The sequence below is a fragment of the Lissotriton helveticus genome, chromosome 8 (genome assembly GCF_964261635.1).
Source record: "Lissotriton helveticus chromosome 8, aLisHel1.1, whole genome shotgun sequence".
Classification (NCBI taxonomy): domain Eukaryota; kingdom Metazoa; phylum Chordata; class Amphibia; order Caudata; family Salamandridae; genus Lissotriton; species Lissotriton helveticus.
This window is the reverse complement of record NC_136069.1, coordinates 205,540,439-205,553,010: the sequence shown is the minus strand read 5'-3', so window position 1 is coordinate 205,553,010 and position 12,572 is coordinate 205,540,439. Positions and strand designations below refer to the sequence as shown.

Below are 12,572 nucleotides of genomic sequence, written 5' to 3'. Positions count from 1 at the left end.
GGGTGTTGAGTGGGACAACCCATACAACACCCATGGAATGCCTCCCTGGGCCAGAGTAATGCAATGCAGTGATTTGTGCTGTGTTGCGTTACTCCAGATTTATCAAGTCACTCGGGCCATGGAAGAAGGCCTTGCATGGCTTGGTAAATCACATCTTAGGGGATGCTTGACTTTTGAAGCACGTTACCTGGTGCAAAAGCTGAACAAATCTTAAATAAAATCTCTATTGCAAAATCTCTACCACTTGACCTAAAACAAATCTTGCCTGACTCTGCACATTCATCTATCCAGAAAAACCTTTGACCAAGTAATATCGTGATATCCTCCCAGAATGTGGAACTTTTCCCCAGATTTTATTCAAATTCAATTTGGCTCTTGAACAGGGATTGTCTACTACACTGTCTACTGTTCCTAACTGTGCAGCATCCTGTGTGCCTCTCATGTTGTGACCTTCGTTGAGCAATAAATCAACTTCTACCAAGCATTCTACGATTCCAAGATGTTGAACTCTCCCAGACTCTATTCATCTCTCTCCTACCTTTTGGAGCCATTGATGTGCTACGCAGCCGTAGTGGGAGTACCTGCCCGGCAGGGACGTGGGTGGGGGGGAGGCAGGGTGGAGGGTAGTAATGTATGGATTATGGACTTTAACAGGTAAGTAAACATATAAATAAATAAAACGAATTTCGTTGCGCACACTGCATCGCATTTGGTGATGCAGTGCACGCACATAAATTAGTTTTATTTATTTATATGTTTACTTACCTGTTAGGGTCCGTAATCCATACATTACTACCCCCCCACCCTTCCCCCTCCCCCATCCCACATCACTGCCCGGCAGGTACTTCCACTACCGGCTGCGGCTGGTGCTACGTCTGTCACTGGGCTGTCAATATTTATTGTTCTTCTATAACTCGATTACTTCTGATGAGAGCTTTAGAAAATGTAATGGCTATAAGGCATAGATGAACTAAAAGTGCTGCACTGTGTTGCATGAGACAGGGATAGCAGAACAGCACTGTTCTTGTCTCCCCCTGTGCTGCAGCTCTCTGAGCCTGCCTTGTGCCTTGCACAAACCTTGCACCATAGTGCAAGGCTGTGTGCATTATTTCAAGCATAGGTTTTGTAGTATGGGGGACTCTTCCAGCACAAAATGTTATGCTCAGACATAGTTTAAAATGTTTCCCACATTGGGTGGGTGCTGTAGAGCACAGCTCTCATGCAATGTTGGAAAGGTTATAAGAATGAAAACATTTCTTCTTTTCAACGCCTGTCCCAAAGAGGCAGTTTGTTTAATGCAAAGCCCTGTCCACCATTTTTAGTAGATAGAGATTTGCATCAGAACCCCCTGGGTGGTTGCATGGAAACCCCAATGTATCCCTCCTTGATGCAAAGCAGCACTGTCACTAATTTACATTACTTTTGGGCTACTTTCGGTGCAAATAAGGTTTTGTGTAGGAGGGTAAATTCAATCAGCAGTTTGCTCTGCCTGTGGACCATGTTTGTGACCCAAACCTGGCACAAATTCTTAGTAAAGCTTCCCCTAAGTCTTCAACCACCTGGGACAGCAGCCTGCTCTGTACTAATGAGCCACGTGTAATATCACAATGTTGCATGTAGTGTATTCCTTTTGTTTCAAATTCTGCATAACTTGGTCCAAAGATTACTTTATCTGCTAGCCAACATTGAGTCATTTGTATATAGGAATCTTTCATATAGTGACATTTCCCTTCCAGTGTTGTGTTAGAGATGCATTCTCATTGTCACTCTGTAAAGCACTTAGGCGCCCTTAAGGGGCCAGTCCACTCTGAAAACAATGACATATACATTAAAAAAAAATAACTTACAATTCTTGGCTGGCGATACTAAGCTTCTTCAGTAGATTTTGTGTTGATGCAATTTCTCAGATCGCGTCACCACTGGAACAGCCTCGCAGGCCACTTGGCCAACAACAGGGCTCAAAAATATAAAACATCCTTGATTGTGGACAGTAGCTGCTCGCAGAGTTTGCAGACCACAAACTAATTCAAAAGACTTGACTGCCGCTCTTCTCGAGGCCGAGGACGCCAGACAGGCACTGCTCTGAGCCTCTGTGACACAGTGAGGTGGCTGAGATGTCTATCGGAGTGTTACCTAGAGGGCACGTCTCGTCTGTCATAAACCTCAAGGGTGGTAACATGATGCCACCAGAAGATTATGTTGTACAGAATGTCAATATACAGGTGTCGCTTTAGGAAAGAGCAGGAACAGAACAGGTACAGTCTGTTCATGGGTCGTTGCCTGAATTAAGCGGTGCGACTGTGACAAGCTTCAGGCAGCGCTGTTTCAGTTTAAGTTGGAATCGAGAACCGCAGGTGCATTTGAAAAAGGGGTGTGCAAAAGTTTTTATCGCGTGAACTTTCCTCAGTTCTCATGAACGCAACAACTAATACATTATTTTTTTCAAAGAATGGGATATATTTTGTGTATTTAAAAAAAAAAAATTTAACAAAAAAAAAAATCACCGCTATTCACGCACTTTTGTAGTTGTGCCGAAACATGTTTTAAAGTGAACTCCTAGGAAAACGGCACGTCCGTTTTCACCATCACCTAGTAAGTGCTCGCGATAAAGTAACACCAGTTTGTATAGGAAAGATACGCAAAGGGACAGACGTGGAAAAACACAAGTAAGCAACTAACCGGGGCTTTCAAGAGACTTGGCTTGACTATGAGAAGGAGAGCGCGCTTGAGTCCCAAACCAGCCTGAGCAGAGTTTAAGGGGGAAGTGTTTGGAAAGATAGGAATGTGTAGGACAAATAAAAAATATCATAACCTAATAGTGCTGTGAATCACTTTTTAAAAGTCCCGCTCCTCTGTTCTCTCTCTTGGGCTGAAGAACCCTTTCACCACAAGAGGTGACAGACCTATTACCATGATAGTACCACAAAACCAGGAAACACTACTATCACTCAGGCTGCTGTTTCTACTGCTCCTACCATCACTAAGGCGCTGATTGCGAGTTCGTAGGAATCGAGGTTCTGTTCCTAAATAAGGATACCGCAGAGTTACTTATTTATCAGATGTAATAAATAACATCTATCACGAGTTTTTGAGGAATAACATGCGGATTTTGGTAGATACCTCACGAAGAGCCCATTGTAAGGTAAATACCAATGCACTTTTCTCCTGTTACAGGGCCGGCTTTAGCACCGGTGGCGCCCAGTGCAACAATATGTTTTGGCGCCCACCAAAAACGCACGTTTCTGGTGGCCTTTCATTTTTGCCAACTTCAACTAATATGCACAAAACATTTGTAAATAATAAGTCAGTCCATTTGCAATGGATGTCTGGAGTTTGGTGATGACTCACCAAGGTGTCACTTTTTAAAAAGGAAGAGGGGAGGTCCAAGAAATAAATCAAATGAATTTGAAGGTAAGATAATGTTTTTTGTCTACCCATAGCCATTTAAAAGTATGGGCAAAATGCCCAATTAACCAGGGCCCCCACCTTTCAAGAGGACACCTAGTGAGGTATTCATGACACTCCCACCATAAAAACAGTGTATAAAAATAGATTATTTTAAATTTGACAGGGACATGCACACTGTTAACAATCTCTAGCATGCATTGCCCAACCTTAACCACTGGATTCGGACATGTGAAGGGAATATATTATTCTTAAATTAAAAATTAAGGACGATCCAGTGGTAACATTAGAATTGACAAAACTCGAAATTAAGAATCTGTTTCTATCCTATAGAATAATGGAGAACAATAGTCACACTGAACAGTTAACTACTTGTCAATTCTACTCTTGCTATTCAGACGCTGTAGGTTTTCAAACTTACTTAACCACATCGACGCTGATGACGATCTCAGCTCGTCATGAGGTACACCTCTCGTACGCTCATGACGAGCTGAGCTCGTCATGAACCGCGGGTTTTTAAAAACATCAGCGCACAGCGGGAAAATGCGCCGCAGCGATGCGGTTAAGCTTGGTAACTAGAGCGTCCCATGGATATGTCCTTACCAGGGTAAGATTTGGGCTTGCGCACCATCTGGTTGCATTCCCTAAGATTAAAGAATACCCGGCTTCTCCTTGTCCGTGTGATGGTCACACCAAACAAAGCACTCTGCACTTCCTCCTAGTCTGTGAATTGTATAAGAATTTTCGTGTAGCTTTTTTAAAACCATTATTTTAAAAATATCGTAATTTTACAATTGATGCTGCTATGAGGCTATTTGTCTCCATGAATGAAATAGATGTTTGCTTCTTTACCGCAACGTTCCTGCTCAAATCCATTGAAGCAAGGAAAAGCATGATTTTTTAATTCCACCCCTTATTAACTGATGTATTTTATTGTTAGTAATTTTTTAATATGAATGTAATGAATGACATTTTAATGAAGATGTTTGTACATGCTTTTATGGTTATTTTTAATGACCCGAATAAAGCTTTTTGAATTGAAATTGAATTGAAGGTAAGATAATGTTTTTTGTCTACCCATAGCCATTTAAAAGTATGGGCAAAATGGCCAATTGACCAGGGCCCCTACCTTTCAAGAGGACACCTAGTGAGGTATTCATGACCCTCCCACCATAAAAACAGTGTATAAAAATAGATTATTTTAAATTTGACAGGGACATGCACACTGTTAACAATCTCTAGCATGCATTGTCCAACCTTAACCACTGGATTCAGGCAGGTGAAGGGAATACATTATTATTATTTTTTTTTAAAGTTCTTTCCCGCTCAAGTCTCTGTTCTTGCTTGACCTCATCTCTTATTTTCCACCCTCTCTCTCGTTACCGCTCATTGTTCTACCTATCTGTACATCCCTATGTACCTACCTCCTCTCTCTAGCTCAACTCCTTCTACCTCATTTCTATCTCTTTTCAAGTCTACCCATAGCCACCCCTAAAGCCTAAAAACCCTTACCCACAATACCCATTCCCACCTCTACAACCGTAAAACACCCTTGCCAGACTATACCTCTGGCTCCTGCATTGTGGAATTCACTACCTCTTTTACTTCGCCATGAGCTTAACTATGTTAGATTCCAGAAAGGCATCAAGACATGGCTATTCAATCAGTAAGCTCCATTGATTACTCCTCTTCTCAGCTTGCGTTTACAGGCACCGGGAAACCTCTGGGTCGCTGTTGCGCCATATAAGTGTAAATATAATGATAATAATAATAATAATAATAATGATACCTGTACTCACCCCTAAACCCTAAAAGCACCCTCACCACCTAATACCCTTACCCACCCCTAAACCTTAAACAAATCCTTACTAATCTATAGCCTTCCCACCCCTAAACCCTAAAAACACCCTTACCACCCAATAATCCTACCTACCATTACACCCTAAAAACACTCATACCACCCAATACCCCTACCCATCTCTAAACCCTATACATATATCGTTTTTTAACTGTAAAAAACAAAGATTAAAGTAACAACGTAACTCTAAAAACTATAGAAATTCACCAGATATAGTTATAGTTATTTCAAGTAACTATAAATTGTGCCCACACAATGGACAGTTTTCTCATCAATAATTTAATTGCACATTTTGCAGTGATACTATTAATGATGTCATAAAAGAGGTCATAAGTGATGTGATATTTGGGGCAATTAGCAGTGTGTGATGAGGAGATCTTAGAGCACGACAGCCAACCCCACTATGCCCATCGACCATGAGCGGCGGGGGTTGGCCACAGGTACTCGTCTGCTGACACCCCCACCCCCGCAGGCAGCCACGCCTACACTTCACCTGGGTTCAGCTGTTCACAGGGGGGGTTGGCCACACACCCTGTGTCCAACCCCTTTGCAGGCAGCCACATCCCCTTCCCCCAACAGTCCTTCTCCCTCCGCACCCAACACCTTCTATATAAAGCAGATCTGTGATCTCTCTCCAAAAATTACCAATAATTTTAATCAAATCTATATTTCAATAATGCACACAATGCAATGTTTACTATTATTGATTACTTAAAATATTGAATAAAGTTTTATTAAACTGCATTGTACAATGAAACAATTTTAACTCTAAAATCTATAGGAATTCACCAGATCTAGTTAAAGTTATTTCAAGTAACCATAACTTGTGTCCCTACCATGCACAGTTTTCTCATCAATAATTTCATTGCAAATGTTGCAGTGCTTCTATCAATGATGTTATAAAAGATGTCATGAGTGATGGAATATGTGGAGTAATTAGCAGTGCGTGGCGAAGCTGCGAGTTATAGTTATCTTAGGGCATGGCAGCCAGCCCCATCCTGTCCATGCCCTTCAGCCATGAACGGTGGGGGTTCTCTTCTTTCTTGTTACATAGTTTTTATTATTACATTTTGGGAGTGAAACGTGCAAATAAATAGTCAGAAAATTGTATTTGTTTCCTTATTATTACATTTTGGGGATGAAACTTGTGCAAATAAATAGTCAGAAAATTGTATTTGTTTCCTTAAAAGTTTACACTCTAAAACATGCAATAATAAAAACAACCACATAAAGGCCTTGTATTTTATATGATACATCTTCAGGCCACATAAAATGCAACTATTCAACCAGCCCCTAGGTGGCACTGCAGTTTGAGCTGTATTGCAATAGCTCCACCCTGGGAAATGCTTAAAAAAATATGGTTCTTCTTGCATGGTTTCACTGACACAGGAGTAGGGGTGGGAGGACATCTCCGTTCTGCCCACGGAATGTGCAGAGATTTGCCCCTTCCGTCTTCAGCAATGCAGGCGGAGAAACAAGGCAAATCTCCGCACACTCATAACGGAAGTTGGCCGCCCGCCTCCCGCCCGCAGTATTTAATTACATTACAAAGCCTAAAATAACATTGAAAAGAAAACTTACCTTATCGCCGGCGCATCCTTGTCCATCGCGCCTTCTTCTGGGAACTGCGCATGCGCGGGAGCTTGCGCATGCGCATTCCTGGTGAGGAATGTGCATGCGCATTGCCCCCTATGTCTTTTTCATGCGTTTTTGTTAGGACTATGTCAAGAGTCCTAAGATGACTGCCACCATTTCCTGTTTGATGTAGTGTTAGCCAATCTGATCTCAGCTTGTCAGGAACCTTAACTTCAAAATTACTGAACTGATTTACACCAAAACACGAAAACACTCTTCCTGAGCCAAGAACTAGCTTTCTGCCACATTTTGTGAACATCCGTTCAACGGTTGGGCTGTAGCTATGTCTAAAGGAAAACTGAATGGGGAAACATGTTTTGGGACACCCCTCTTTTTCTCTCCCCCCACTTGAAGGATCACTCCAAAACTTTTCATGCACAAATGAGTCAAAAAGTAGCATTTTTTCCAGAAAGTTTTGTGGAGATTCGTCAAATGGCGCCAACGTTATTAGCAACATAAAAAAGGCATTTCCTATGGAAACACGATGCTAACTAGAACTGTCCACTAGTGACCACCATTGGGTAATGCAGGTATGTGTATATGACCCTAGCATTAGGCCTATCATATTGCCATAAAAATTAATTTAATTATGACAGTAACAGGATGGATCTATATAGATTTGTGAGGAAGCTAAAATTGATGAAATTACATTAGATGAAGAATACGACACATAATATACAAGAAAGAGAAGTGGCCTCTCCCTTTGGTCCCAACAAACCTCGCAGTATCAGATCTACCAATCTTGGAGTGTAGTGAGGACTGAGCCTCGTTTGCGCACATTGCTATGTTAGCATAGGTTTAAACGCCATTTTACCTTTTGCTGCTTTTGCACACAACACTGCATATAACTGTTGTTGTAAGTTAGGCTGCGTGAATTGCTTCACATGAGAAAGGTTTGTTTTCGGCATCCCTAGACTTACATCGCGACCCTAGTCTGCACAGTGAGTGCTAAAGCCTCCAAGGTTATCATAACAAGGTAGCTGTTGTTCAAGCTGATCAATTCACGTTTTACACATAACATACATGCAGCTGCAAGCCAACGGAGATTCTGGCGCCTTTAATATTACACTGTAAGCATGATTTCAGGCACTTGGAAGAATTCCGTTTCCAGAGAGAAAGAGCTTTTGCAGATCCTGATGTGATTTACTCCTGCTGATCGTAGAGGTATGGGGTCCCCCACACAAGCCTAAGAGACCTTCTATATTTTATAAAACATAGTACTAGCAAGGGAGGGTGATATACTAGGCGCTATAATACCTATTTTCACCATCATTGTAATATGATTTCTCCTTTTGTGTTTTATGGAGTTGTAACAATGCTGATCATATTATTTCTAATCATATGCCTGCTTATGTTAGCAAAAATACTGCATCTTAGAGCACGTCGTTAAAATACATATTTTAACCTTTCCCGTGTCTCTTTCTTACCCTGTTGTGGACTGGTATGAGAGTATAACGAAAGAGTGTTCTTGCTTCCCACCATTCCTGAGTATCACCTAAGTCGCATGTTCTGGGTTGTCTAATCATTGGATCCTTTGCTGTTGCTAGCTGGTTAGGGTTTCTAGGTACTGAGGTGAGTTTTTTGGTCCGCCACAATTCACTGAGGTCCTGGGTCTCTGTGCACAGTTCTATGTAGGAGCAGAATCCATGCAACAGGAGGGCATGTGGTCACTACAAAATTAAATTGAGAATGAGCAACCAACATTTGATGACCATATAAAGGACTCCACAAATCTAGCCTTGCAAGCAGAGGATTACACCCCTTCGTCCTCGAGCAAGATATAGACCACAGATGACAATGGATAATCTGGATATAAATAATCTTTATTGTGTATGGTTAATTAAAACTTTTACAAAATGCATTGCAGATAAAAGCCAGCTCTAAAGATTTAAAAAAAAAAGTTTTATCTAAATGCTTAAAAGGATAAAAAAGGAGGTTATTGAGTTCACACATTTTTGATGCTCTGACAGACCTTTTGCAACTGCAATTAGCTTGCTGGAGGCCGGCCCGATTCGATTTGATTCCCTGTGGCTTGTAAAAGAGAGTTCAAATAAGACAGAAAATGCAGAGTATTTGAAAGTGTTGAACCTTAGCAGCAGCAGACTTGATCTGGATCATTTTTGGACAGTGTCTGACTGAGCAAATGATCTTTGGATTTGGGAATTGCAGTTGCTCGTGATCGCGGCACTGGGTGTTGCGAAGGCTGTGACTGGGCAGTACTTTGCAGTTTATTTTCTGTTAATGTCAGTAATTTTACTAGCTTGCCGTTTACCTGCGGGTTTTCCAGTTTGAAGCATCCAATCACAGCATGTCTGCAGGTGCAGATCCTACGGAGGTTAAATTCTGGTTTAAGGAAGCAAGCCCTCTCATCCTTTAAGTTTATGCATGAGCAGATCAAATGTGCCAAGTCCATTGTTCCGTTTCTCCACAGGTGGCAGTTCATCGTTGTTTGTCCCCTCACCCATCGTGGAAGATGCGGAATAGCTGGAAGGTTTCCTAATCGGTAATTTAGAAAGTTTTCTTTTACTTTTCTAGAGTATCCCAGGTTGAAGTATGGCTGAGAGCCAAGCGATTTGTAGCCGTTAATTGTCATCCAGGCATGACTTCTACCAGCAATGGTAGCTTTGGCTTCCAATTGGGAGAGTTCGCTTATAACCTTTCGCACTGCTTGTTTGAAAGCTGTGTGGGTGGTTTGAGCATCCCCGAGCTCGGAGAGACCAGTGGTTGTCAGGGAGTCTTTTAGAAATGTAATGGCTGGCGATGTCATTCTATGCTGGAGCCATAGTTTAAGGTGGGAAGGGGGTTGTTCCTGATTTTGTGCCAGCAAGTTATGTAGGACACCTGCCTTGCTAGGTGTTGTTTGGCAAGACTGAACTCCAACCGGATCTGTGCTGGAGAGATGTAGGCTGGTATGCTAAACATAATTCTGTAGGCCTTGGCTACTGTGCTAGCATTTTGCATTCTCTTCGTCTAAGGGCTTCACTGCCATTTGTGATGGTAGTAAGGATTTTGAATTGTGCTTCCTGGAGGAGAGGGGAGAGCATAGGGCCTGTTAGTTTGGATTTTAGCTGCTTTAAAGTTGTCGCTACAGACATTCCTTTTTTTTTGATGGTCTCAAGCTGGCTGGCAAATTCACCACCATTATCAATGATGACCCCCTACATATTTGTAGTTGTTTGTATTCAGCATTGGCATTTTACCCAGGTGCCAGGTGTGTAGACGTTGTTCGCCCATTTTTCTTGACAATGTTTTGGTTTTCTCAAAGTTCACTTCAAGGCAGTTATCTTCTCTGTAATCTTACATTGTATTGAGGAGGCGTTGCATACCCACTTGTGTGTGACTGGCCAGGTGCACGTCATCAGCGTATAAAATACTGGGCAAGGCCTCGCAGTCCAGTCATGGTGCATGCACGTTGCATGAATTTAGGGTTTGTCTCATATCCACCATATAGAGATTAAACAGAGTTGGGGCAAGCATGCATTATTGTTTAAGCCTTTTGATGGTTAGAATGTGCTTTAAAAGGTGTGTTCAATCTCCCAATTTTACCTGCACCCAGGTATATTAGCAGGCTCAAGAGTGCTGGTGGAATTTCTCAGTGTGCCGATTTCCTCCAGAGTCTTGCTCGATTAATGTTTTCAAACGGTGCCCTGAAATATATAAAACAAAGATGGAGTGCCTGTTTTGTTGATTTTGCCATTTCTATAAGCAGTGACATTTCTATAAGCAGCGACTGCTGTCTTTAAAGACTCCAGTTTGATTAAATGGTATCATTTCAATCAATCAATCAATCAGGAGTTTGTTAAAGCGCGACTACTCACCCGTAAGGGTCTCAAGGCGCTAGGGGTGGGGGGGGGGTGCAGGTTCCATTCCATCAAGGAGGGGGTCTGTTGAAGAGCCAGGTTTTGAGGTTTCTTGCGAAGATGGGGAGCGATGTTATCTGCTCCATCACCCAATCCTGAAGGTCAGCTAATAGAGTACCAGCAAAGTATTTTGCCTCAATATCAAGCACTGTGATGAGGCGATAGTTTTTGGGAGAGGTTTGTCACTGACTTGTAAATTGGGGAAATAATGTAGCCTTTCCAGGAGGCCGGGAATCGCCACAGCTATCTGATTCTCCAGGAGAGGGTCTAAAACGCCTGCTCAAATGTCAGAGTCTTGTTTGAAGAGGGCTGGTGGAATCCCATTAGGGCCTGGTGCTCCGTCTCTCCTACATTTTGAGATTTGATGTTTAGCTGTAGGTATATGAGATAGACTGTCCACTTCCTGATGGTTTGCTTCAGGTTCGGCAGCATGATTGTGTTGGTGGTCCTGGGTTATAGTTGAGTCTGATTTTTGCGCTATCCACCCCTCTCCCGGTTAACTGATTGAAATGGGTTTTTGAAAAGAGGGTCCAAGTATCTTCTGTAATATATGATGACACCCCACTGTGCACTGGGCGCATTACACTGTTCACCGTTGCCCAAAAGCGTGTGCTATTTTTGGCTTTGGAATCGCAAAGAAGTTTTGCCCAGAAGACTTCTTTGCACTTATTGATGTCCCATTTGAGTTTTTTAGCGTGTTTCTCTGTTGGCGTAATGATAAGGTCTCCAGGATTATGCCTCAGGGATCTATGGGGCACATGCATCAAGGTAGGATTTTACGAGTCCTTAATTGCAATTATTAAGGAATCGCAATTAAGGACTCGCAAAAGCCTATGCATGTAGGAATCGCTATAAAAATAGCGATTCATAAACAATCCTTAAATGCGACTTGCAAATTGCAAGTCGCAATTAAGGAATGGCTTCCCATTCATTCCTACGGGCCTACACGGCCATAGGAATGAATGGGAGATTGCATGCACAATTTGCGAGTACCAATAGGTACTCGCAAATTGCGCATGCAATTTCAAGGATGCAAGGGTGTCAAAAGGACACCCTGTTGCACCCCTGAAATTGTGATGTGCACCCATATTGCGCACACACATGCCCTAAGGGCATGTGTGTGCGTAACATGAAACTTTGAAAAATGCAAATCAAAGTTTCTGCAAATTACCGACCAGTTTAATTGCTCTGTAATTTATGGCCCCAAATAGCGAAATCGCTATTTAAAAGTGGTTCTTGCATTGCATTTAAGCATCGCAAAAGCCCCTTTGGTGGGCGCAAACGGACGATTTTTGCGAATCGCACCGTTTGCACTCGCAAAGAAAGTTGAGGCATATGCATGTAAGTGTTTTCTTACTGTTTTTATTTTAGTTCGCTGTGCACTAGGAACCCATTCCTCTTCTCTTACATCGTGGGGTGGCTTGCATTTGGCTATTGATGCAAAAGAGCTTGATAGTTTGGCAGTGCAGGTTTACCATTTACTGACAGGACTATCTATGATCCTGTTTTGTTTCTGTAGCAAGGACTTCACAGCTTGAAGAACCTCTCCTGTGTTTACTAGTGAGGATTTAATTTGTTTAAGTTTGATTGTATGCAGGAGTGCGAGCCCCCTGGTGGGAGTACCAATGTTGGTGTGTTTGCCAGCAGCAGTACCCCCTGGGGATGATGGTCACTGTCCTCCTTGTCCCCATTGGCGGAACCTAACCACATAGTGAAAGATTGGGAGCGAGACCAGTGTGTAATCTAGTGTTGAACATGCTATATAGCAGAAGAATGAATCTGCTGCTGGGTCGTCTTTGTGGAATCTGCTGTTT

The 12,572-nt window shown here is 42.3% G+C and overlaps 1 protein-coding gene across 1 annotated transcript in view; it reads right to left on the bottom strand.

Moving 5' to 3' along the window:
- Positions 1 to 1,966, bottom strand: part of LOC144771548 (uncharacterized) — a 53,710-nt gene extending 51,744 nt beyond the window's left edge. Inside the window, exon 1 of the mRNA XM_078655949.1 lies at positions 1,848 to 1,966. The gene's annotated coding sequence lies outside the window, so the exon portion shown is untranslated. The remainder of the gene's footprint in view (positions 1 to 1,847) is intronic.
- Between the last annotated feature and the right edge of the window lie 10,606 nt (positions 1,967 to 12,572).